The sequence below is a fragment of the Lissotriton helveticus genome, chromosome 9 (assembly GCF_964261635.1).
Source record: "Lissotriton helveticus chromosome 9, aLisHel1.1, whole genome shotgun sequence".
In the NCBI taxonomy this organism is placed as follows: Eukaryota; Metazoa; Chordata; class Amphibia; order Caudata; family Salamandridae; genus Lissotriton; species Lissotriton helveticus.
Genome location: NC_136070.1, coordinates 647,448,738 through 647,476,668, shown reverse-complemented (window position 1 = coordinate 647,476,668; position 27,931 = coordinate 647,448,738). Strand labels below are relative to the sequence as shown.

General features: G+C 46.6%; 1 long non-coding RNA gene across 1 annotated transcript; it reads left to right on the top strand.

Annotated features, from left to right (window-relative positions):
• Positions 1–2,161: 2,161 nt before the first annotated feature.
• LOC144782901 (uncharacterized) lies at positions 2,162–27,931 on the top strand. The gene is made up of 3 exons (XR_013601305.1): positions 2,162–2,241; positions 3,265–3,363; positions 27,848–27,931. It is a non-coding gene; the product is annotated as an uncharacterized LOC144782901 (long non-coding RNA).

The window sequence follows — 27,931 nt, the reverse complement described above, 5'->3', positions numbered from 1 at the left end:
CGCACTGCCTGTCATTCTGCAGTCTCCAGTATCCGATGCAAGGAGCCTTGGGGGACGCGTTTCAGTTGAGTTGGAGAGGTCAACTCCTTTACGCTTTTCCTCCCATACCCTTGATTCCTCGGGTTCTTAGGAAGATTCGCCAAGACCGGGCCCAAGTCATATTGGTCGCCCCGGACTGGCCAAGAAGGGTGTGGTATACAGATCTTCTCCACCTCTCCTCTCACCCGCCGCTCCGTCTCCCTCTCAGGGCAGACCTCCTCTCTCAGATGGAGGGGCAGGTTCTACACCCCCACCTCCAGACATTGCACCTTCATGCCTGGAGATTGAACGGGGCAACCTGATTTCCTTTTCCCTCCCGCCTGACGTTGTGGATGTCATCTTGTCAGCCAGGCGTGACTCCACTAAGTCCATCTATTCTTATAGATGGTCGAAATTTGTCACGTGGTGTGGGGAAAGGTCTGTTGACCCTTTGAAAGCCCATTTGTCTAATGTTCTCCAGTTTGCCCTTTCTCTGGCGCAGCAGGGGCTTGCTGTTGCCACTGGGAAGGGTTATCTTTCTGCGCTGTCGGCTTTTATCTGTTTGCCTGACCAGCCTTCTCTTTTTAAATCTCCTATAGTTTTAAGGTTCTTGAAGGGCCTTACTAATAAGTTCCCTCCTACCCCTTTTATTGTGCCTCAGTGGGATTTGAATCTGGTTTTGACATTTTTAATGGGTGCTCCGTTTGAGCCTCTTCACAAGTGTCCCATGAGGCTTCTTACCCTTAAAACGGTCTTCCTCGTTGCAATAACCTCGGCAAGGAGGGTAAGTGAGCTTCAAGCTCTTAGTTACAAGCCCCCTTTCTTGACCATTCATGCTGATCGAATGGTTCTCAGGACCAGGGCTGCTTTTCTGCCTAAGGTGGTAACTCCTTTCCATCTAGGACAGTCTATTATCCTACCTGCCTTCTATCCTCCCCCTCACCCTTCCAAGGAGGAAGAGAGACTGCAACGTCTGGACCCTAAGAGGGCGGTGTCCTTTTACTTGGACAGATCCAAGGACTTTCGTTTGGAAGACCAGCTCTTCATTGGGTTTGCTGGCTGCAAGAAAGGAAGAGCGGTCCATAAAAGAACCTTGTCAAGATAGATCGTCCTCTGCATAAAGATCTGCTACTCTTTGGCCGGTAAAGAACCACCAGAGGGTATAAGGGCTCATTCTACAAGGGCTAAGTCATCGACCTCTGCGTTGGCTAGAGGTGTGCCTGTTGAGGATATTTGTAGAGCGGCAACTTGGTCTTCCCTCCACACTTTCGCGAAGCATTACTGCTTGGATTCCGAGGTGAGGAGGGACGGTCATTTTGCGCGTTCTGTCCTTCAGGATTTCCTGGTTTAGAAGAGTGGACACCCTCCTCCGGGAGTGGGGACTGCTGTGGGACTCTATTCACAAGGTGAGGAATCCACACGGCAGATGTATCTATCAGAAGAACAAGTTACTTACCTTCGGTAACGCTTTTTCTGGTAGATACTATATCTGCCTGTGGATTCCTCACTGACCCACCCGCCTTCTCGTTGTGCACTCTTCTTTACCAGAGTTACTGTAATGTAATGTATTTATTGTTTGTTATCAGGGAATGTTTCAATAGCTTTACTGCTTTTGCTTCACACTGTGTGTTTTGCCTTTACTAATGTGTACTGTGTATACTGTATGCATTTCTACTGTCATTGGTCCGTCCGTGTGCCTCGATGGCACGGAAAAAAGGGCGGAACTGATATCATCACGCCGGCGTGGGCCTATTGTAGGCGTTGGTGACGTCAGCGGAGTCGCGAGCGAGGTCGTGTCTCTATGACGTCCTAGTCCACGTCGGCGCGAGGCTACAAAAAGAATTTACGAATGTTGCTGATGCAAGGGGATATTCACAAGGTGAGGAATCCACAGGCAGATATAGTATCTACCAGAAAAAGCGTTACCGAAGGTAAGTAACTTGTTCTTCTCTCAAATCATTAAAAGAAAATTCAAAGTGAGAGACGACATGTGTAGAGTTTAATCAAAGATGAATGCTCCTCTATAAGTAAGACTCTCATAGAGTGGGCAGGAGTTGCTGCTTATTCTGAACTCGGACTGTCTTTAATTCACTCCCATATTAGGGTTTTATTTTCCGGTGCATCGGTAAGTGCCTCGCTGCCTGTGATGATAATGCGCTGATCTTACAGTTCCTTCGAAGCATGTTCTTATCTGCCCGGTTCATCTTAACTCCTAACCATTCAGTAAGTACCAAGTGTATTTCTTACAATAATCATAGATCTATTCCCCTGAGATAAAATGTCCCCCTGTACGATCAGAACAGACACATGTTGAGAAGGAAGTCATAAAGGACTTAGGAGCATCTGGGTGTACATTGTTCAGGTTTGTAACTTCATTACAGGAGCTTGACGGTAAATTAATGATGACCATGAAACCTTCCTCACCCAGCACTTCCTCTCATCCCAAAGTGTGATATCTACTCCATGGATAGCCAAATCAAATCAGACTGAAAACCCTCCACAGAGTGGATGAGGACTAAGTTAGCAGAAACTAGACGAATAGTTCCTTTGTTCAGGTGACCACTGCTGCATTTCATCAGGGATAGTTAGGCGCCTCTTTAGGTGATCTCTCCTGATAGATGCAAGTGATTGAATAATATTAGCCAAGTTTAATCAATATAGCAGATAAAGCGGAGGAAGGCCTAAAGCTATGTAAAAGCTTTGAAAAGATTCTCTCAGAGAGACCTACAAAAAAGACAACAAAGCTGTCTGTTTCTACCTATTGTCGGGGGGGGTTCTCAAGGATTGAAGGGCAAAACCGAATTTGGTGTAATCCCTGCACAGTAGACTTGAGGAAGAAAGGAGAAGCCCTCCTGCTAAAGAAATCTCACTCCTTCGTCACAAAGAAGGCTTGTGAACTGAACTTTCCTTGCAGTGCCTTTATGTGAACACCAGAGAGAGAACCTAGTGACGGAGCACAGATAATGACTGAACTCTAATCTTTTTATCCAAATATGCTTCTTCAGTCCCATTGTAAGAACACTCCAGCATAGTTGTATAAGAGTATCCTTAAATCATGCTTTCTGGGCACTGAATGTATTTGCTTTAGTAGTGGAGAATCATTCGCCAATGCCATTTGTAAACACTGAAGATCCAATCAAGAACCCCATCTTTAGCTTTTCTTTCTAATATGGAATCTCTTGTCCTAAATATCTGTGTTTGGTTAATGTCTCCCTGAGGCTGTGAGTTGTCTTTCATTCTTTGCAGGATATAGTAATTGGCTTTCAAACATGTGCCAGAGTTCATGAATTCGAATGCCGTCAAGTACTTGAAGAGTTCAAGGGTTCCCTTTTAGCTACTGAGCGGGTAAGAACCATGCATCTCTTTCTGTGTCATATTTTGAACTTTTCCCAGCAGCAGCTGTTCACATTTGCAAAAGTGTATTTTAAAACTAGATAAAAGTTTACAAGGAAAAAAACAAAAATATGTCTAAAGACTTATGCGGTCGACAATACTGAAAACAAAAATGTATCAAATAGATGGCCAGTGCAGCCTCCCGTGCCTGATGTGTACATAACATTTGTTGAAAAAATATTGAATATGTATAAACATTTTATTTTGAAGGCACTTATGATACCAAATGCAACAACCTCTTAAATTCGCCATTAATGAAAAGTAATTCAACCTTCACTTCCTCCTTTGGATTACTCATGACTTCTGAAGTGATAGAGCACAGACGGAAAGGTCGCTCTCCAAGAAACCTCATATTTAGGAATGTGGGTGTTCAATACAAGACCGGGTCTAAGACCAGGCCCTGGACTCAAGGGTGGTGGGGTGCTCAGGACCAAACATCAGGCATGGGTAAAGGCTGGGCTCTGTATCCCCAGAATACAGAATACAGCTACATTGAGGAATGGAACAGGGGTGAGAATATATTCAATAGCACACAGCTTACTGTGTTCAAACCTGCTGCTGAAATAGTGACTGGTCCTGGCCAGGAGGCAACTGGTACTGACCCTGGTGTGTTTTGTTACAGGATTACCAGTCCTCTCTTTTGGCAAGGTGGAGGGGCCTTCATAAGGTCAACGTGAACAACCCACCCTGACAAATGGCAGTGTATTACAGTCTGATTGCATTATAGGGGCTGAGATCATAGTTCTGATAGCATCCAATGCTATGTTGGCTAAAATACTGCTTCCAAGTTATTAAAATCAAATCAGAGCGCTCAGTCAGATCTCATTGGAAGCAAGCCTGCCTATAAGACCCGGCAATGAGATCTTAGATGGGACTAAGAGGGGCTGCAAGCAAGACAGGAAAAGTTGGGGTATAAGCTGCAGAGGGCTGCATTCTTCTCTGCAGGTTTTGTCCTCACCCAGCAGAAACACTTGGTTTACTTGTGTACTTTCTTTCTGGTCTCCTCCTTTGACTTTGTACACCTGTTCATGTTTAACAGCGTGAACACTGTAATAATAATAAATTATGTTTTCATTTATAGGTCTTGTAGCTGTATTTTTGTCTTTTCATAGCGTTGCCACATGTCTTGAAGATACTATTTTTAATAAATTAATAACCCAGGCACAAATAAATATCACGTAGGCCCAGGGCTTTAAATGGGCTGGGTCTTGCTGGTGCACCAGCTGTTTTAAAAAGCATGTGCGGGGACGGCTCCTTATCAGGCTCTTTATTTGCCCACACCAACCGGGCAGAAACCTCAGTTTTGTCTGACTCCTGTTTTCCCTGGAATGTCTGCTCTGATCTCACTGCTTGAAGAACTAATGTTCATTGCTGCTGGGAAGCGTGGCTCTTTTTCCAGTGCTGCACACTGTGCAGAACAGCAAGGCACTTTCTAATATAATGCAGAGTACATCATTAGAGTGTTCACCACAAATGACGTTAACTTTCATTGTCCTCTACTAGAGAAGGTTTCTACCCTTCATAGGCTTATATACTTTTACAGTCAAGGCAACTATGATACTTACATGCTGTTGTTACACAAAAGGACATATACCCAGCCAGGGCACTCCAAGGCCACATTATGCTGTTCTCTGTTTTTTAATCTGTCAGTTTATATAGAGCGAACTTTGTCCGGGGGCACTAAAGCACTTTACATGTAAATAATTCGTTTTTACTTGAGAACTGTTTAGCAGGAAGAAATGCTTTGAGTGTGTAATCACACCAGGAAACCTCTTGGAGTAGCTGTGCGCCTTACAAATTCAAAATAATAAGAATAATAATTGGAACATGTATTTTGTTACACACCAATGTTGCTAAAAAGAAGTTGCGCTGAAAAAATAGTTATGAGGGAAAGGCAAGGAATTTACTTGAATATCCCTCTTTAAACACGGGAGAAAACAGGAGAGGGCCTATTTAAACTAACCTTTGCAAATCCACCCTTTGAGAGAGAAGAGACTTAAAAGGAAACAAATTATTTGAAAAGGACCAAGCATGTTTACCCTCAGATATAGCCAACAGAAAAACATACCATTGACAAAGCTGACAGCCCTGGCTTGTTGTATATGCAATGTTACTTGCTGTAGTATATATCTGGATGCAATAACAGAAGCACCAAAATATCAGTGGGGCGGCACACTATGCAAAAGCACATATTTTTAGCTTATGAGTGTAAGGCCACGTGCTTATTTATATCTGCCTCGCCTCTTTGAGAGACCCACCAGTGTTTTCATCCCACATAGGCACTTCGTAGCAGGCCAGGGTGTATTTCACAAAGCATGCTCCGAACAGTAACTTGCTACATTCCATTTTTTTTCTTTCTGAGCATGATGAACTGACAACTGTGGTAAATGTTTATGCATGTGGTAATTCAGAATTATTCAAAGCTGGGAGAAGCATAGTGTGATCGTGTTGGATATTTGCATAATGCACCCTGGCAGCTGGGGTTGTTGCAAATTGCTTAGGGGCTTTGTTTCAATTATTCTGTGGCTAATCTTGTTAATTGTTCTCTGATTTTAACTCCTGTGGCCTTGCACCCCCCACACTCTAGTGGAACTGAAAGTGCAAGCGATTAATTGTCCCTGGCCATCCGCCCAATCTGCAGGTAGGGCCTTTCTGATAGATACATCTGCCATGTGGATTCCTCACCTTGTGAATATCCCCTTGCGTCAGCAACATCCGGAAATTCTTTTTGTAGCCTCGCGCCGACGTGGACTTGGACGTCATAGAGACACGGCATTGCACGCGACTCCGCTGACGTCACCGACGCCTACAATAGGCCCACGCTGGCGTGATGACATCAGTTCCCTTTTTTCCGCGTCGTCGACGCTAACGGTTTCGGGATACTCAGTAGCTTTTGGTAACTCAGTTACTGTTTTTCTTCATTTTTTTGTTTTCTTGCTTCTTGCCTCTTTGTCTCCCTATAATGTCGACAAAGAAGACTGGATTTAAACCCTGCAGGGAGTGCGGGAAAATGAGGTCCGTTACGGACCCACACCAGGACTGTATTTGGTGTTTAAGCTCCGACAATGACGTAGATGGATGTTCGTCGTGCCAAAAAATTAACCCAAAGGCCCTGTGAGAGAGGGAGACCAAACTTCTTGTGGCGAACCTGAAAGCCGATAAAGGAAAGAAGTCTTCAAGATCCCGCTCGAGGAAGTCGAGGTCGAGGTCAAGATCAAGATCTCGAGAGGCATCGGCTTCGAAGTCCTCGTCGGATCATGCTTCGAGGTCGCATAAGAAGCACAAGAAAAGGAGACATGAGTCTCGACGTCATTCGGGTGAGAAGTCGGGCTCGAAGTCGAGGTCGCCCAAGAAGGTTAAATCGAAGGTAATTCCACCGCAAGAGGTTTCGGATCGGGAAGGTGAAACCTCGCCTTCGGAGTCACAAGTTCAATCTCCAACTCCGGTTTCCAATCCGACTCCGATGCCGTCTCCGGCTCAAGAAGAGGTAGAGGAAGTTCCTAATGAGGAAGAAGAATCGGCGCCTGTTGAAGAGCCGGATTCGAATCTGCCTCAAGATCAGCCTGAGGGTGATCATCCACCTTTTCATGCACCAGGTCAGGATCCATCAGCGTTGCTGAATGCTATGTATGGGGTATTCTCGAAATCATGGTACCCCTCTGGTGCAACTTCGGGTCCCATGGGTCCAATGGCATTTAATTTGGGTGTTCCTCACTCTTATGCCCCGGCACCTTTCATGCTGTATATGCCAGCCCCGACTCCGCTGTGGCAGTACCCGGCTCCGCCGAGGTTGGCGCCGAGGTCGACGCCGGCTAGAACGAAGTCGACGACTCCGGTACCGGTTTCACCAGCTCCAAGCAGATCTTTGGAACATCCATCTAAGCCTTCGGATTCTGTACCGACGTCGGCTCTGGCTCCGTCGGAGTCGGTGGTGGATCCGACTGCGAGCCGTGTAAAGGAGAGGTCCAGGATGGAAGCTCAACGCCTCCTGGAAGAACGGAGATATTGCGAGTCTCACCCAGACTTAGAAGAAGGTGAGCTGGATGAGGATTGTTTCGAAGAGCTGGCTGATGCTAGTGGCCTTGATTTTTCCCCAGAGTGGAAATTGCCATCAGGTCCGGATACGCCTTCGAAGGATGTCCAGCCATATCACGTGGTAATGAGGAAGGCTGCAGGACTTTTAGGTTTGGCATTACCAACTGTTGAGTTTAAGTCAAATCTGCTTACAGAAGTACTCCATTCACCAAGCTCAGCTGTGGGACCGTTACTCCCATTTAATGAGGCGTTAACTGAACCTATTATGGAGGTGTGGAAAAAGTCTCTTTCTGCTCCTGCTGTCTCAAAAAGTGTGGCAAGGAGATATAGGGTGGCTCCCGAAGACCCTGTCTTTTTATCATCTCACCCTTCTCCTGAAAGCCTAGTGATTCAGGCTGCGTGCTCTAAAAAGTCGGTTGGTGCTTTTCCCCAAGTGCCTGGTGACAAGGAGGCCAAGAAGCAGGATCAAGTGGCCAAGAAAACTTTCACCTCTGCAAGTATGGCGTTAAATTCAACGAATGCCACTTGTCTCATGGGGAGGTATGTGCACGCACTTATGGACTCAATGCGTTTGTTGATTCCTAAGGTTCCAGAGAACTGCAGGGGTGACTTTGAGGAGGTATACTCAAGCGGCAGCTCGTCAAGTTATCCAGAGCGGTCTAGATACTGCAGATTCTGTGGCACGGATCATGGGCACTGCGGTTGCCACAAGAAGATCAGCTTGGCTGAAATCCTCGGATTTTTCTGTGGATGTGCAGTCTGCACTATTAGATTTACCTTTTGATGGAGTTGGCCTCTTTGGCAAGAAGGCAGATACAGCCTTAGAGAGGTTTAAAGACAGCAGAGCAACTGCTAGATCTCTTGGTCTTCAAGTAAGAGGTTCAAGGACCAGAAAGTTCAGAGGTTTTGGACGCTCTTCTTTTCGTACCTATAGACAAGGTCAGCAGCAGCAACAACAGCAGCAGCAGCAAAATACCTTGTATAGATCATACAGGGGAAAGCAAAGGGCTCGTCCTAGAGGGCGTCAAGCCTCTTCCTCCTCCACCTCCTCCAACCCCCCAGCCACAGAAAAGCAGCCCTAGATCCGCCATTCAGTATCATGCGGGTCCGGTGGGGGGTCGGCTTACCCACTTTCTACGGGATTGGGAATCGGTTACATCAGATCTTTGGGTTCTCAATCTCGTAGAAAATGGGTATGCACTTCCCTTTCGGGAATTCCCTCCCAATTACCCTCCTTGCCAAGGTTTTTGCACGGAGGAACATCTGTTGCTTCAACAGGAGGAAGTTCAGACTCTGTTAAGGAAGGGTGCGATAGAGGTGGTCCCAGAGCAGGAAAGGGGTCAGGGATGCTACTCTCGGTATTTCCTGATTCCCAAGAAGGATGGCAGACTTCGTCCAATCCTGGATCTCAGGATCTTGAATCTCTATCTGAAACAAGAGAAATTCAAGATGCTCACCCTTGCTCAGGTTCTTCAGGCACTGCTGGAAGAAGACTGGATGGTGTCGCTCGACTTGCAGGATGCGTACTTTCACATCCCCATCCTGAAGTCGCACAGGAAGTATCTCCGTTTTACGGTGGGATCGCAGCACTATCAGTTTGCGGTCCTTCCGTTTGGGCTTACTACTGCGCCTCGAGTCTTCACCAAGGTGATGGCAGTGGTGGCGGCGCATCTCAGAAGGTCAGGGATTCCTGTATTCCCTTATTTGGACGACTGGCTGATCAAAGCAGAGTCGTCAGAGAGAGTGCTCCATCATCTGCGAGAGACAACCCAGTTGTTGTACAGGTTGGGTTTTTCGATAAATGTACCGAAGTCTCACCTGGTGCCCTCCCAGCGCAACCTGTTCATAGGTGCTGTACTGGACACAACTGTATGTCGTGCATTCCCTCCTCCTCAAAGGATTCGCGACATACAGGAAATGATTCCTTTATTTTACAATGGAGCGGTCGTTCCAGTCCTGAAGGTCCTTCGCCTGCTCGGTCTGATGGCTTCATGCATTCTGTTGGTCAACCATGCACGCTGGCACATGAGGGCGCTCCAGTGGTGCCTCCGCAGGCAGTGGTATCAGCACAACGGGGATCTCAGGGAGTCAGTGAGGATCTCCAGAGAAGCTGCGGCGGAACTGTCTTGGTGGGGCGTGGAAGGCAACCTGTCTCAGGGGAAGCCTTTTCAGTTGCCTCCTCCGGTGGCCACAGTGATAACGGATGCATCCACTCTAGGGTGGGGTGCTCATCTGGGGGATCTGGAGGTCAAGGGTCTTTGGTCTCCAGAGGAAAGGTTACTTCACATCAACCTTCTAGAATTGCGGGCGATACGTTTGGCGCTCAAGGCCTTCCTCCCTTCCCTTCGTGGTCGTTCGGTCCAGGTCCTGACGGACAACACGACCACGATGTGGTACATCAACAAACAGGGAGGAGTGGGGTCGCAGTGTCTCTGCAGAGAGGCTCTGCGTCTCTGGTCCTGGGTTCAGGACCATCAGATTTGTCTGATGGCAAATCATCTGGCCGGGGTTCTGAACGCTCGTGCAGACAGTCTCAGTCTGCAGTTTTCTGCCGACCACGAGTGGAGGCTTCACCCGGAGGTGGTTCACGACATCTTTCAGATGTGGGGGACTCCTCAGGTGGACCTGTTCGCCACTCGCGAGAATGCTCACTGCCTGTCGTTCTGCAGTCTCCAGTATCCGATGCAAGGAGCTTTGGGGGACACGTTTCAGTTGAGTTGGAGAAAACAACTCTTTTACTCGTTTCCTCACATACCTTTGATTCTTCGGGTTCTGAGGAAGATTCGCCAAGACCGGGCCCAAGTCATATTGGTCGTTCCGGACTAGCCAAGAAGGGTGTGGTATACAGATCTTCTCCACCTCTCCTCTCACCCGCCGCTCCGTCTCCCTCTCAGGGCAGACCTCCTCTCTCAGATGGAGGGGCAGGTTCTACACCCCCACCTCCAGACATTACATCTTCCTGCCTGGAGATTGAACGGGGCAACCTGAATTCCTTTTCTCTCCCGCCTGACGTGGTGGATGTCATCTTGTCAGCCAGGCGTGACTCCACTAAGTCCATCTATTCTTATAGATGGTCGAAATTTGCCACTTGGTGTGGAGGAAAATCTATTAACCCTTTGAGAGCCCATTTGTCAGATATTTTCCAGTTTGCCCTTTCTCTGGCGCAGCAAGGGCATGCTGTTGCCACAGTTAAGGGCTATCTTTCTGCGCTGTCGGCATTTCTCTGTTTGCCTGATCAGCCTTCTCTTTTCAAATCTCCTGTGGTTTTAAGGTTTTTAAATGGTCTCACAAATAATTTCCCTCCTGTTCCTTTTATTGTGCCTCAGTGGGACTTAAATCTTGTTTTGACCTTTTTGATGGGTGCTCCTTTTGAGCCTCTTCACAAATGTCCTTTGAGGTTTTAGACTCTTAAGACAGTCTTCCTCGTTGCAATAACCTCTGCAAGGAGGGTAAGTGAGCTTCAAGCTCTTAGTTCCAAGCCCCCTTTCTTGACCATTCATGCTTTTCGAATGGTTCTTAGGACCAGGGCTGCTTTTCTTCCAAAGGTGGTTACTCCTTTCCACCTTGGTCAATCCATTACCCTCCCTTCCTTTTATCCTCCCCCACACCCTTCCAAGGAGGAGGAGAGGTTACATCGTCTGGACCCCAAAAGGGCGATGTCCTTTTACTTGGACAGATCTAAAGACTATCGTTTGGATGACCAGCTCTTCATAGGGTTTGCTGGCTGCAAAAGAGGAAGAGCGGTCCTTAAAAGAACTTTGTCAAGATGGATCGTCCTCTGTATAAAGATCTGCTACTCTTTGGCCGGTAAGGAACCACCAGAGGGTATAAGGCCTCATTCTACAAGAGCTAAGTCTTCAACCTCAGCATTGGCTAGAGGTGTTCCTGTAGAGGATATTTGTAGGGCGGCGACTTGGTCTTCCCTCCACACTTTCGCGAAGCATTACTGCTTGGATTCCGAAGTGAGGAGGGACGGCCACTTTGCGTGCTCTGTCCTCCAGAATTTCCTGGTTTAGAAGAGTGGACACCCTCCTCCGGGAGTGGGGACTGCTGTGGGACTCTATTCACAAGGTGAGGAATCCACACGGCAGATGTATCTATCAGAAGAACAAGTTACTTACCTTCGGTAACGCTTTTTCTGGTAGATACAATATCTGTCTGTGGATTCCTCACTGACCCACCCGCCTCCCCGTTGTCCACTCTTCTATACCAGAGTTTCTGTAATGTATTTATTTTATTGTCAAGGAGTTGTTTATTTCAAATGTTTTATTGCATTTGCTTCACACTGTGTGTGTTACCTTGATATTTGTACTGTGTATACTGTGTATATGTCTACTGTCCGTCTGTGTGCCTTGCGGTGGAAATACCTTCGATTTAACCTTCTTGGGCAACCTCGACTTCGAGCCCGACTTCTCACCCGAATGACATCGAGACTCATGTCTCCTTTTCTTGTGCTTCTTATGCGACCTCGAAGCATGATCCGACGAGGACTTCGAAGCCGATGCCTCTCAAGAACTTGATCTTGACCTCGACCTCGACTTCCTCGAGCGGGATCTTGAAGACTTCTTTCCTTTATCGGCTTTCAGTTTCGCCACAAGAAGTTTGGTCTCCCTCTCTCGCAGGGCCTTTGGGTTCATATTTTGGCACGGCGAACATCCATCTACGTCGTGGTCGGAGTTTAAACACCAACTACAGTCCTGGTGTGGGTTCGTAACGGACATCATTTTCCCGCACTCCCTGCAGGGTTTAAATCCAGTCTTCTTTGTCGACATTATAGGGAGACAAAGAGGCAAGAGAACAAAGAAACGAAGAAAAACAGTAACAGAGTTACCAAAAGCTACCGAGTATCCCGAAACCGTTAGCGTCGACGACGCGGAAAAAAGGGAACTGATGTCATCACGCCGGCGTGGGCCTAATGTAGGCGTCGGTGACGTCACCGGAGTCGCGTGCGATGCCGTGTCTCTATGACGTCCAAGTCCACGTCGGCGCGAGGCTACAAAAAGAATTTCCGGATGTTGCTGCCGCAAGGGGATATTCACAAGGTGAGGAATCCACAGGCAGATATTGTATCTACCAGAAAAAGCGTTACCGAAGGTAAGTAACTTGTTCTTCAGTGCACAACGTGGCGCACACTGAAGCAGCCTCTCACTCCGTGTGCCGCCTGTTCAATAAAATGTGAACATCTGCAATTTTTCTTAGAAAGTAAATGTGGGTGAAAAGGTTGGCATGTGTATGGAAATGAGTGGAAAACCCAACTGTACCACACTATAAACATTTTGGCAAAAGTGGAAGTCATTTTACAATCATTATCTCATCTGAAGAAACCTTCTACATATGTTTCTTTTCTTAAATGGGATTATACTGTAATTGCATGTACAGGTGATTTTCCTAAGATTACCTTTGTACACGTGTGCTGCTTTCATGGGCATTGTCCCATGGGCATGATGACATGTTGCACATGTATTAGCACTTATAATTTCTGCATCTACAATTTTTTCCATTGCCCCTATATCGTAGCCAAAGCACACGCAGCCATTTTCTTTAATGGGCATACTGCTACCACCGATTCATAAACCACAATATCTGCTTGGTCGCTCTAGCTTGCTCTCTGCCTCACTCTGAGAACACGGAAGAGAACACATGTGCGCTAGCAAAGGCAAAGCATTGTAGCGCTATTCAAGTATCTCAAATTGAGACGTACTGCATCTAGTATATGGGTTTACGCCGGTCCATAAGGTTCCCATTTGCTGCCACCATCGTCGCTCTTCAATTTTGTCTACATAATTCCACTGCATACCATGCCACATATCTCCACCACACAACTTCATACCACGCCACACAATTCTGCAACAAAGAATTCCAATCTACCACATCTCTCACTTGTACTATCACCAGCCCTGTCATCTCTCCCCTATATACTCACTGCCCCCTCATCTCTCCCTCACACTCCCGGTACCCCCTCTCATCTAAATCCCACCGCCCCTTTCATCCCTCCCTCATACTCCCTGTCTCCTCTCTATACTGCCTGCTCACACAGGCTACCTTCCCGTACCACCTCACGCTCTGCACTGGTCCAACTCTCGCCTCCCCCATATGGGCCACTTTTACTCGTACCTCCATCTCTCTCTGTCTCTTACTTTCTCTCACCCTTCTCTCTCGCTCCCTCACCCTCTGTTCTTGCCTCTCTCATATGGTTCAATTCATGTCTTCCAGCACAGTATCTTTCCTGGCCTTTTCAAAAATGTTCCATCCCTCATACCCATGCTCTCCTCCTCTTCTTTTGGTGTATTCTGCGTACACATGTGCTCCTTCTTTATGAATCTCTGGCTTGCTCTCCCCTTCTTTCTCACACTCTCTTTCTGCTCCTCAATCTCAAATTCAATCATCACTTCGTGCACAAACTACCTATTCCTGTGCATCCTCCTTTCTATCTATTCTGTCCAGCTCTCACCCCTTTCTATTCACCATGCCACATAATTCCACCACAGAAACACACCATACAATTCCATCCCACACAATTCCACGACTAACAATTCCAATACAACCCACATAATACATCTCAGCACCACACACATCCACTACAGTCCAAAACAAGACACATAGGTAAAAGATTTTGTCATTTACAATGTCAATAGCTCTAACTCTCGCAAAACGAAGACCTATTGTATTGCAAATGTTTGTTAAATTATCCAAGCCAGTAACTGCGTAGGGCTCTGCTTATTGCCTGAGGGGTATGACAGGTGTGATGAAGATGCTCAGTGGCTAACAAAAGCAAGGCAATGAAATGCTCAGACTAGATGAATAGTTTAGAAAAATGCACCAGCACCAAAAAGTAGGTGCCTACCTTAACCAATAGCTGTTGATCCAGAAACATGTAATATGATTCTCTAAGAATACGTCAGCCACAACAGCAGTCCCAGCTCTTTCTAGGTAACCTTTTCACACTGCACTGGTATTGCATGTATGTATGCAGAGATATTTGTATAATCTGAACATCAGAAATATTGGAGCGTTGATGGATGGGCCAGCCCATCAAATAATGTACTCCATGTGGACAGGGCAGTGTAGGCATGTACTCCACTGACCTAGCAGACATACAGCTCACCATATTGAGGGATTTCTGCCAGCCCTAAAATTCCATACTAGTTTGTAGGACTGGAATCAATAACATTAAAAGTTGTGGTAAAATCCAGCTCGCACAACTGCAGGTCCGGGTTTAACTGTGAAGTGAACAGATTAGTGGTGTTTAATTGCTGCATTTCACCCTGATTCGAGAACAGCTATTGCACAAGGGGCAATTCTTGTTGATTTGTCTTGCAGTTGGATAGTAATTTCTTTCTTTTCAAAAAATCTTTTGATTGAATTTGTAACAACGTTAAGATCACAATACTGTAACACTGCACCGTTGCACAACAACTCTTTTATTTCCAGAATACCATGAAGTAGACCCCACTTAAGTCAACTGCGACCAGTCCGGTAAACTATGGTGGGATCTATGTTCCAGACAACCTTGCGCTTTCCCCCAAGAACTTCCTATGGGTTGTCTACTCTGGGTATTTTTTGCTGCTCTTTCCACAGTCCCCAGAGTCTATCATACTTTTGTGAGCATCCTCTGGACCTATACACTGCTTCCTTAACTAAAGAGCAGTAATCCATCCCTCTTAGCCGGTTTGAGATTGGGGAGGCCTCATGGATCCCCAATGGCCCGCTATGTGACGTTTAGTCAAAGCACAACCTATCCCAGCCATCATTTTTTGCCCCCTTACCCATCCCATCCGTGGAATACTTCCATGATTCCCAATATGGGGTTGCATTCTATCAGAAATCAACATACCATTTCTAGGTTGGAGAAAAGCAGGTTAAAATACACCTGAATGACCCGGCATTCCTATACCACATGCATAAGAGAACCTCTGGCCTGTCCGCAATTGAGACCTTCAGGGCTGCTGTCTCTCCCCATCCTCCACAGCCTGTCAGGGGTGTAATACATTCTCGGAAAGTATTTAACCTGCTCTATTCTAAAGCAAGGCAATATTTCTAATTCTCCAGTTGCCATTGTTTGCCTCAATCCATTTGTTATAATCCAAGGGTCGCAGGTCTAATTCCTGCAATTTGTTTAGCAGATCTGGAACGTTTATCACCAGAGTTCTGTATAAGCAAGATCTGTCCTTCCTACCAATAGCTGACATCATGAGTCATATTTCTTATGGGCTGTCCTCTGTGAGAGCTGATATGTGTGCATTGTGCCTGACCGCCAATTGGTAATTTTGATTATGCATCATTAATTAAAACGGTTACATACACATAGCATAAGTGATTAAATAGGATTGACTGTGTTAAATAGCAAGGTTAAAATGAACGTTAAAAGGGCCTTATTTGGCCATGTATGTCCATTTAGTGATTCTTTGGGTTAAAATCGAAAGAAAGGTGCTCTGTGCCCCATTTGTACTTTCCCGTGCCAATGTTGTTTTGCCTGAAAAGGAATCTTGCATAGATTTGCATATAAATAAGTCTTGTGTGAAGTGCCGCTATGCAGACTAGGCTTATGAGATTCGTGGGACCAAGTGTCTCCTATGATTGTCTTTCCGCTAAGCAGTCCTTTGTTGTGTGTTGGCTGTATTGTAATGCTTACTGGAGTTGTGCAATGTGCCGGGCTAGAATGGCTCTAACTTCAGTCTCTTCTTTGCAATATTGAGAAATTTAGTAAATCAACAGGTCAATTGCGTGTTGACAGATATGAAACAAATCAGCACTGCCTGTCTGCAGGAACAGATCCCGTATAGATTAAAAAGAGGTAGCAAGAGGAGATGTTATTCTTATACTAGGCTTTTGCAGTTGCAAATTATGTGTGCAAGATCTTCCGTTCCGAGGCTACATAGTGACATATGTTGTCTCTGGGTTTCCTCTTCCATGGTGGAAGGTGTGGTAAGATCGGAATTATACCCATCCTCTATTGTAAACATTTCTCTTTCAGATGGATATTGAATTCATAACTAAAATATTTTGGTAGTTTGCCTTCTACATATTTGTTTAGTACGTACCAGGCATGTACTCTCTTTCCAAGTGCAGGCTTAGCTTCTTCCATTGACAGTGCTTTGATGGTCTTGTTAACCACTTCCCTTAAGCTGGTGTGGGACACTAATGTTGCCCATAGGTTTTCCAGACCAAGGGAATCTCTAAGAGACATTCCCACCGGTAAGTTCTTTCTTAGTGATAGTTCAACCCAAAGTTGCCAGTTCAGTGTATCTTGCTCTGCCCCTGTGATCTTGTGCCAGCATTTTATAAATGCACCCCTTCTGGCCAGTAAATGCTTCTGTAACCCAAACTCTATCCTTATTTGGGCTGGGGAGGTGTATTTCGGGAGACTGAAGATTGTTCTAAATGAGCTGGTGATTATTCTTTCACAGTAGTGGTATCTCTTCCTCTCATGGCCTCGCTCCCGTATGTTATAGTTGGCAGGCGTTTGACTTGGATAATCTCTAATAGAGGGCTCCGAGAGGGCCCGGTAATCACTTTTTTAAAGTTTTCTTGGTGAAGGATATTGTATTACCTTTTTGTTTCAGTGTTTCCATATGAGGGTTGAAGGAGCCTTTGTTATCTAGTAGAACACCCAAGTATTTATATTCCTTTGCTGATTCTAGTTGGTGTGTGTCTAGAAGCCTAACTGGTGCATGTCAGCGCTCTAAGATAAAGAAAGAACTGGGATATGTGTAAATCATATTAAGCTTTGAGTGGATCATAGATCATCATATGGTGTGTCTGCCAGACATCTCCCAATTTAGGGATCCCCAACTTATCTCAGTGCCCTTGGACCCCTACCGTTTTAGCCATGTACTAATCCAGAGTGGCTTATTCATAGTGGGCACCTTCCACTATCTAACCTACTGCAGTGCCTCTTGCCAGCTAATCACAGGAATGGCTGAAATAGCCGGGAGAGTGGGCAGGGGGTACTCCCCATACAGCCAAAACCCTGGGTCCTGCCCGGTTAAGAGAATCCGCTCGAATCTCGTAGCTGGGTCCCCCCGATCCCCAAAGATCCACTCATTAATCGCAAGCAGGTGGACCGACTAGTAATACAGTCTGATGTCTACTGCCCCTAGTCTGCCATCATAAGGGGATTGTATGCACTTCTTATGGGAGATTCACAGTGCGATCCTCCCTACTTGTAGCTATTGATGTTGGCCAGTAGGGTTGTAAATGAATGGGTACAGATTTTGTGGGGCTAGTGTTGCAAAACTTATAACAGCTATGGCAAGGCCACTATTTTTAGGAGGGCTATATGCCCCATAATGATCGGGTGAGGGAGCTCCATCTTGCCATATATCACTTAAATTTTCAAGTCAAAGGGGTGATTATCCTGTCCCAGTGTTCCTGTGGGTCTTTTGATATGCGCATGCTCTAATGTTAGACAATTGGTTTCTGATTGGCAAAAGTATGCACCCTGTCCAAGCAGAAGCCATAACCTTGGTCAGGGTAAGCTAGAGCCACACTTAAAGATAACATGTGCTTACCCTCTGGTGAGGCTTATCTAAAGAGGCAATGTGTAAAGTATTTGTGCAACACACACACAGTAACACAATGAATACACCATAAAAAGACTCCAAACAGGTTGAGAAAAAGCAGGTTATCATATTATAAAGAAAATAAGACCAAAATGACAAAAATCCAATGTACAGAGTTTGAGATATTAAATTTTAAAGCCATAAATGCAGTAAAGTGCTTAGAGGCAAGTAGTGCTAAAAAGGTTACTTTAAGTCGTGCTGGGCGAGGTCAAAGTCAAATATCAGGCTGACCAAATGGAAGTGCAGGCCAGCTAAAGAATCCACGCTGGACCTAGTGAACAAAGCACCTTTCCTGATTGCAAACAGTGAGATGTGTCGATCTGCGCCATCTAGTGAAGGCGATGCGTCAGCTCTGAAGACAGGTGCTGGAGTCAAGAAGTGTCAAACAATTTGTCGCATCGGATTTTACCACGCAGTCGAGGGGATGCATCAATCTCACCAAGCAGCAGTGGCGGTGTACTCTGTCTGATGCATCGATCTCTGAAGGCAAAGTGCTGGTTCCAATGTGATGTGCTCATTTTACTTGCGCAACCGGATCGATGCACCCGTTCTGATATACACAGACAGAAGATGCATCAAATTCCGTGCAGCAAGTATCTGGGCCACATCCAGTGAGTTCAGGCGCAGGAGTAGGGGTAGAAACTTTGATATCCCTGAGTCTCAAGCAAGAGGAGGCAAGCCAACAAGCCCTTGGAGATCACTTGTAGGGAAGATTGAGTCCAGTTCTCCTTCAGCAGAGTCAAAGAGCAGCAGACAGCAGGGACACACGAGAGAAAAGCAAACCTTCCAAGCCTGCAGTCCAAAGATTAGTTATTTAAACAGCACAACAGTCCTTGTAACAAAGATTCAAGTTCAAGATCCAGAAGTGCCTAATTTTCTTTTTTGGGGGGGGGATTGGTCAGAAACCCAGTACTTATACCCAAAAGTGCCTTTGTTGTGGCGTGGGATGACTTCAAAGCAGCTCTCTTAAATGCACATGTTCCCCTTATAGGCCAGACCTGTCTGCCAGGCTATCGGTGGGGGGTAATCAGTCCTTTGTGTGGGGACAGGATACTACCTATTCAAGTGAAGTGTTAACCTCTCCATTCCATCCAGCCCAGGCAAGGCCATCAGAATGCAGATGTATGTAGATGGGTACTCAAACCCACCTATCCTTCCTGTGTTGTGGCTGTCTAGAGGGAATGCACAAAAAATAGCTGTCCGTCACCCCAGACATGCATTGGAGACGGGCTGTCAGGCACACAAAGCAGTAAGTGCAGAGAAATGTCCACTTTCTAAAAGTGGAATTTCTAAAATAGTAATGTTAAATTCAACGTCACCAGTAAGTAGGGTTTATCACTACCATTCAAACATATGAAACAGGAAACAGCTACTCCTCTCTGATCAGGAATTATAGCTTAAAAAGTGTATTAAGGAATTCCAGAAGCTAATCTATGAGAGGAGTAGGCCTCACAGTAGTGAAAAATGAAATATGCTGTTTGTCACTACCAGGACATGCAAACTATAAAGTAAATGTCCTACCTTTTGCTCACATACCACCCTGCCTTAAGCCTACCTAAGGCATACCTTAGGGGTGACTTATATGCAATAAAATGGAAGTTTAAGGCTTGGAAATTAGTTTTAAATGCCAAGTCGAAGTGGCAGTAAACTGCCCACAAAGGCACTGCAGTGGCAGCCCGAGATGGGTTAGACAGGCGTCTTCTGTTGGTGGGACAATCATGGCTGCAGCACACTAGCGGCAGTCAATTTACAGAGGCTGGGTATATGGTATACCAACTTACAAGGGACTTACAAGTAAATTAAATAGGTCAATTAAGTATACACCAATTGCACACATGTTTAGGGAAGAAGCACATGCCCTTTAGCACTGATTAGCAGTGGTAAAGTGCTCAAAGTACTAGGGCAACAAAATATTCAGCGAAATGTGCAGCCTAAAAGATTGAGGTAAGACCACCATAAGACTGACAAGTCTAACACCAAGTATTTAAAAACTCCAGCTCGCCGGGGAATCTGAAAGTAAATCTGGAGCAGAACCCACCATAGGGTTTATGGCTGATTCCCCCAGTTCACCCTCAGGCCTGACACTTCTTTGCAGATTTTTAGAATATAAATTAGCTTTAGGATGGATTGGTTTAGGCACGGGATATAAAGGAGGACATTGTCTGCATACAAAAAGATGCAGCCCTCTAATTTTCCGCCATACCTCAAGCTCCCCACCTGCACGTCCCGCCAATCTATTTGGCATGTGGTTCAGTTGCAAGAGTGAGCAGGAGAGGAGACAGCAGGCCTCTGCCTATCTGGAACTGCTGTGAGTAAATCCTGTTCACTCTGACCCTTGCCCATTGCATCATGTATAACAACCTCACATACTAAAGGAATCTAGGACCAAAATTAATATTTTTTTAAGATATTGTGGAGGAAAGACCATTAAAATGGGCCAAAGGCCTTCTCAAAGTCAAGTTGCATCATGGCTGTGTGGTCAGATACAGAATGTATGTAGTCCAAGTACATATTTAGCCTCCTAAGACAAGGCTTGTGCTTCTGACTGGCATAAAGCCATTTTGATCGCAGTGCACTAGGGGTTTCACCTGTTTCAGTAGCCTGGTTGCTGAGGCCTTTGCAACTATTTTGACTTAAATATTTATTAGGGAGATCAGATTGTAAGACTCGCAGTCTGTAGGTGGCTCTATGGTTTGGAGAGGGCTACCACTGAGGCACTCCAGATATCATAAGGAAGTAGCAAAGCTGTCTCTGCAGCTTCAACCTTCATGAGGAAGTGAGAGTAGTGTTGATGCAAACATTTCCAAGAATTGCAAATCGTGAATTCATTTGAACCAGGTACCTTCTCAGATTGCATCTCCTACAAGGCTGCATATAACTCCTCCTTCGACATGTGAGCATCCAAATTCACCCTCTCACTGCTGGAGAGCCTCGGCATGACCAGGTTTGCAGCTAAGAGGTTTTGTTGCTCCAACCCGCCCGGCGGCTTTGATTGGTAAAGTGCCTGATAGTAATGTGTGATTTGTAATGGGTCACCTCACTGTCGGGCCCCTTGTCTATGGAACAAACCTGTCTTCCAGAGTTGGCTGCAAGCCTGTTTAGCTATTTTCCTGTCTTGCCTCAAATTCGTACTCTTGGTTTTAAAAAATCAGACACTGGTGTCCTGGCATGAGTCATCAGTTTCTGTTTAAGGGCCTCCTTAGTAGCCTCTAGACTACAAAATGTGTCATGATCTATCATTTGGTTCAGGCGATATTCGAATTCCCCAATCTGCCTTTCCAGTGCTGTACTTTTCTTTCTCCTCCCACAGGGTATGGAATTGGAATTGGAAGTGGATTTGTAAAGCACGTAGCTACCCGGGGGCGTCCCAGTGCTGGACTCGTGGAATTAGCTCGGGAACAGAAGAGACCTAAGGGAACAGCCAGGTTTTCAGGAGCTTACGGAATTTTAGTAGGTTGGTTTCCCTGTGAATGTTGAGAGGAAGGGAATTCCAGAGCTTGGAGGCATTGTATGGGAATAGGCGTCCTCCTGACTGCGCTTTCTTAATTCTTGGAACGTTTGCCAGAAAGAGGTGGTCGGATCTTAGCTTCCTGTTGGCTTTGTATGGTTTGATCAGGGATCTCAAGATTGGGGGGCCCTTGTCCTGTAGAATTTTATGTGTAATACAGAGGGATTTGAAATTGATTCTCTCATGGATTGGGAGCCAGTGTACGGAGTTTAGGGCAGGCTTAGCGAGACATCGTTTTTTTGTGCCAGTTAGCAGCCTAGCTGCAGAGTTCTGGACAAGTTGAAGTTTGTTTATGAAGGATTTCGGGGCGCAAAGATATAGGTCGTTTCCGTAATCCAGTCTGGACAGGATGAGACCCTGAATGAGGAGTGTTCTGGAGTGGGGGTTAAAAGGGGAAGGATTTTACGTGTCGTGCGTTGGAGACCAAAGCAGGTTCCCGCGGATATCCTAGCTTGTGTTTGAAAATTGAGGTCCTGATCGAGCTAGACACCCAGGCTTTTTATTTCTTTTTTGGGAGCGGGAGCTGGTCCCATGCACGATGGCCACAAAAGTTTTGTGGTGAGTTTAGATTGATTGCCTAGCACTAGGATCTCTGATTTGTCTCCATTTAGTTTGAGAAGAGATTTGCTCATCCATCTGGAGATTTCTTTCAGACAGGAGCATAGATTTTCCTGGCAGTGGTCCGTCTGATTTAGAGAGACCACGAGTTGGGTGTCGTCGGCATACGTGGCCAGGTTGATGCCGAAAGGAGCTACAATTTCCTCCAGAGGGGACATATACACGTTGAAATGTGTAGGGCTTAGGGATGAGCCCTGAGGCACCCCTTATTGGAGTGGCACAGCTCTGGATCTAATGTTGCCTTCGGCGACCTGAAAGGTTCTATATTCTAGAAAAGATTTGAGCCAGGATATTGCTGAACCTGTGACTCCTATTCTGCTTAGACGATGGACAAGTATCGAGTGGTCCACCGTGTCAAAGGCAGCGCTTAGGTCTAGGAGGATCACTGCTGCAGATCCACCTGCGTCCAGGACCATTCGCGCCTCTTCCACCACTGCCATCAGGGTGGTGTCTGTGCCCTGGCCAGGCCGGAAGCCTGTCTGTGAGCGGTGTAGGAGTCTGTTGGATTCGATGAAGCCGGAGAGCTGTTGGTTAACGAATTTCTCTGCCACCTTGCTGATTCCAGGCAATAAGGATATGGGCCGGTAGTTACCCAGCTCTAGGGGTTCCAGATGGGATTTCTTTAACAGTGCTCTAACTGTAGCCCTTTTCCAATTGGTGGGAGGGTGCCCAGTTCTAGGGAGGTGTTAAGTTAGTGATGGAGGTGATGGTGGGTGTCACTAAGTTTCAGGATGTTGAAAGGTGCTCGTTTTTAATTCGGTGGTGTTTGAGAAGATGGGGTCTAGTAAATGGCTTTTTACATGTGTGGCTTGGTGGATTTTCAAGAGAAGGTGGTAGGAAACCAGGTCAAGTGTTAGGTCCCCTGCCACTTTGTCCGAAGGGTCATCAATGTGGAGGTTTAGATCTATCAGTATTTTAAAGTTGGAAGAGGAGCAGGCACGTGAGATGATGGCTTCCATCAGGGAGCTACAGAACTGTCCATGTGCTCCTGGTGGGCGGTACAGGAGAATGCCCGAAAGTGATTTTAAAGGGGAGAGTTGGATGATAAAATGAACGTTTTCACAATCAAGAATCGGGCTGTCTAGTATGCGGCAGGAGAGGTGACTTTTGTGAATGATTGTGATTCCCCAGTGATTCTGTCGAGGCGTTGGGTGAGGGGGTGAGGTATCCTGCGGGGAGGGCTTGAACGACGTCTGGCTCTGAGCTTGGGGATAGCCAACTTTCTGTCAGAAACAGAACATCTAGTTCTGTGTCTTGGAGAAGCATATTGATTTCCAAGGAGTGTTTGGGGAGGGACCTGCAGTTCAGCAGGGCCATGCTGATTGAGTGCTCGATGGGGGGTGAGATTATCTTTGGAGATAGTGATAGAGTGTAGAAGCAGTGAGTGCAGTTGCTTTGTTGTTCCTCCAGGGAAAATAAGTGAAGGCTTGGTGTATTTGTGACCTGTCTGAGGTTTAGTAGTGTCTCCCGAGTGTAAATTCTAGGGGCTGAGGGAGGGGGGGCAGCGATTCCTGGCCCTGGGCCAGTTCTGGCACTGACGGGCACAGACGAGTTTGTCTTTGGCGCGCCTTCGGTGCGCCCGTTGCGCACGTCCGCTGCGCGAACAGAATGGCATTGTTCTTTTATGGTAAAACAGGGTAGACCAACTAGCCTGCTAACCTGCGCCAGCAAGCGAGGGGAAGTTGTAATCACTTCCGGTCCCGCATTCCCTCCACAACAATCTGACCATGTCAGTGGTGGACCGGGGAAGGGGGTGTTTGACAAGGTGAGCACTGTGTGACTAAAATGCGAATTTAGCTGATTAAAAAGTGAAAGAGCGCAAGGTCTGCTGAGCAGAAGTGGTTTAAAATCAATGGGAGTCCTTTGCCACTCGCTCCAGCGATGTGGCAATTCAGTCTCTGTTACCTGAGTGGCGAGTCTGCCAGCGCGTGTGAATGCTCAGTTCTTCTACTAAGGGTGGGCAGAACAACTAGCCTGCTAACCTGCGCCGCAAGCGAGGGGAAGTTGTAATCACTTCCGGTCCCGCCTTCCCTCCACAACAATCTGACTACGTCAGTGGTGGACCGAGGAAGGGGGTGATTGACAAGGTGAGCGCTGTGTGACTCAAAGGCGAATTTAGCTGATTAAAAAGTGAAAGAGCGCAAGGTCTCCTGAGCAGAAGTGGTTTAAGATAAATGGGAACCCTTTGCCACTCGCTCCAGCGATGTGGCAATTCGGTCTCTGTTACCTGAATGGCGAGTCTGCCATTATTAACCCCCAAAGAACTGCTTTCACTGCCTCCCACAATGTAATTAGGGAGACTTCTGTTGTGGAGCTTGCTCTTAAGTAGAGTTCTATCTTTTTCTTCATGTGTTCTTAAAACCTAACATCCTTCAGCCACCCAAACTAAAGGCTCCAGTGCATGTTAGACCTACACCTCCCCAGCTCCATAGTTAATTAAATCGGGGATTGGCCCAACAGTACCCCAGCATGAATTGTAGCCCCTGATGACTATCAGAGTCCAGCAGCTGGGAGGAAGAAGTAGTCTAGTCTTGAATGTGACCTATGGGAGTGAGAATAATATGTGAACTCACATGCCGACTTGTTCTTTGCTCTCCAAGGATTACATATCTGCAGGGACTCCGCCAATGGTGCAATGGTTTAGCCCCTCTTTTCAAATCAAGTTGTAGGTACATGACATCATTGAAATCCCCCCTACGATAAGCTCCTCATCCATGCCCAAGGTGATAACTTTCATCAGATTTTTCATCGTAGACGCCTGCAGGGTCCGTGGAATATACACAGACACTACTGCCAATGGAATGCCAAACAGGAAGCCCGTAACCACCACATATCTATCTATGGCATATTAGATAGTGTCCATGACCATCAAGGGAAAAGTAACTCCTCTGGAACCCCTAGTGAACCCTGCATGATTAAAGACATAGTGTCCAAAAAGGCACCCCTATTCCCAAGAAAATGTTTCTCTTGCAACAATGGAACCACTAGGACCAGATTGTGGGCCTGTCGAAAGATTGTTGTGCATTTTATTTTATCCATCAACCCACTGAAATTCCAAGACAATTGCTTGTAGAGGATGGTGTTGTTGCCAGAGGTCATGGCAGGTAATTGCGCCCTTTTGACTGGGGTCCGCAATCTGTCTTGCATGAGATGTAGTATTGTGACCAAATCAACACTTAAGTACCCAACTCTCCCCCCAACAACCCTCTACTCAACACCTCTAAGTGGAAGCATTTTTCACCTCTAAAAAAGCAACCCCAATAGAAACAACATACAATACAATGTAATACTAAAGCAAAATAAAGTAACCACAATAATCTTGTGTAGTGGGGAGTGGTTTGCCTCGGGCCAGCCCCTCTCCCCAGAGGCAATGTGTCTCTTCTCCCTCCGTGAATGAGAAAACACTTGTAGCTCTACATGGAGGAAAGAAAGGAAGGAAACTAAACCCCTCCTTTATACCGCGGAATAATATCTCATTATCCACTAGTAGGGTCCCCTCCCTGGTACTCACCAGAGCTCTGTGAGGAGGATGCCCTATGTTTATCCTCCTGTTATAACCATATTTGGCCTCCTATCAGTCTGCTGCATTTCAGCCTCGAGTGGGATGGTTGACCCCCTTCAGTCTCCCGAGATGTCATTGGCTCCTTTGTTGATATGGGCAGTTATTTCATCTCCGACGCTCAGATCCAGGTCTCTTCTGGACTTTAAAATAAAAATGGTTCCCTACTGATACATAACTTTTAGTTTGGCAGGGTACATCAGCACATTCAATGTACATAGCCTGACTTTCCACTTAACCTCTAAGAAACATTTACGAAGGAGCTGCACTTAGCTGTGTAATCGGGGAAGAGCATAAACTTGGAGTTGGTGCAAAGGACGTCTTGATGTTGGCGTGCCTGCCGTGGGATAGAGTCTCTACCTAAAAAGTTCAGTAACCTAATGATAATGGCTCTAGGCTGTGTCACCAGTAGAGGGCATGGGGCCAGCGCTCTGTGTGCTCTTTCCAGAACGAAGTAGGGGGATAGCTCACAATCCGGGACCCTGGTTCTGAACTATTCTGTGAGGAATTTCTCTGGGTGCTGGTCCCCCATGCCATCTGGCAGGTCTACCAGCTGGGAGGGTCCTCCCTACACACAATGCAAGGGACATCTGCCCGCGCGTGTTTCTGCGAGGCCATGTCTTACTGGCCCAGTGCTGGGGCACTTTCTCTCCACTCCTCTCTCCAGATGTCCTCCTGAGACGCCACGGTGATCAGGCGTGGAGTAAGGCTGGGCCGTCACTGGCCCCCCCCATTGGCTGTAGCAGTCTCCCAGGATTTCTGGAGTCCCAGAGGGGGATCACCTCCTGAGGTTGAAGCCATGTACCCAGTCTTCTACCTTTGGGGCGAGACATCGTGTGTGGGTCCCGGCCCACCTGGGCTGTAATCTTAGTCCTGGATGCCCATGCTGCCTATCCAATCTCCTCTACTCTGGCCCACCAATTTGGCTGTCACAATTTGATGTGGCTGCCAAAACATGAAAAGCGGTCCCCACCACTCCCCTCCCATGTGGCTGTTTCCTTTGTGCCCCAAGAGTCAATACGGAGGTAAAGATGGATCGCCGCTGTGGGATTGCAGCTCCGGATGGGTACGTTGGCAGCAGTCCAGTCTTCCGACATGTCGTTTTTGCCTAATGCTTTTCTCTTATCCCTGGCTACCTGCATGGGCTTGGGTAGGACAAAGGGTACAAGAGTAGGGGCCACAACATGGATTTTTGCATCGGAGAAAAGGTTGCTCCATAGTCGGCTCACCCAGTCTGCAGTTGCAGCCCTGGCCACATGTGGCGCCCAGTCCGGCTCCTCCACTCTAAGGTACCTGTTCTGCTGTTTCCAGCCAGCTCTTGGAAATGAAAGCGGCTTCGTGCCACACCCCGGCCACTTGGCTGTCTTCTCTCCCTTGCACGACCCAGGAGTTGATGCACAGGGAGGTTCACCATTGTGATTTCACAGCTTCAGGTGATGTTTGTCACCAGCAGACACGTCTCCAGGCAGGTCTTATGAACACCCAGGCTGTCCATCGACAAAATTGTCTCTCATCCAGGGCTCCCTGGATGGGCTCCGGTGGGCCAAAAATGGTTTAGTATATGGGCCACCGCACCGGTAGTTACGGCTGAAAAAAGGTAGCCTAAGGGTCGGATTCAGCAGGATTCTCGGAACTGGCAAGGAGCTCGCGTAAAATGTAGCCTCCATCTTACACTACTTGGCAACTCCTCCCAGCAATTTCTTTCTTGATGCTCTAAACAATGTAGTCGAGGTGTGTGATTTGTCAATAGTAGGCAAGAACTTTGGGAGCCAGGATGGTATTCATCAGATAACGTAGATACTGTATTGTTTAGAAAGAGACATACACAATTTCTTGGGTCAAGAGCAGAGTGCCCACTTCTGGTAGCAGCACACTTGTACACTGTCAGCTTACCATTATTCACTGTTTCTGCATCTTTGATCCATTACTCGCAAAAGTAATAGTTCTGCTTTTAAAGGGGATGAACACATGGCGCTAAGGCCTTGAAATGCCCAATAGGAATCGAACATAGTATGCTATTTGCTGTACAAATGTTTTTTTTTTAGTTTCTTGAGGTGTGCAGCCTTTTGTGACTTCTGTCTCTGTGAGACTCATGAGAGTCTAGATGTGTTGACAATGGTCTTGGTAATGATGATATTTTAATTATATTTTCAGGATCCATCTATTCTGCTTGAAGAAGTAACACCACCGGAACAGAGGGACGCCTTCGACATGCCCACCATTGCAGCTGAGAAATAT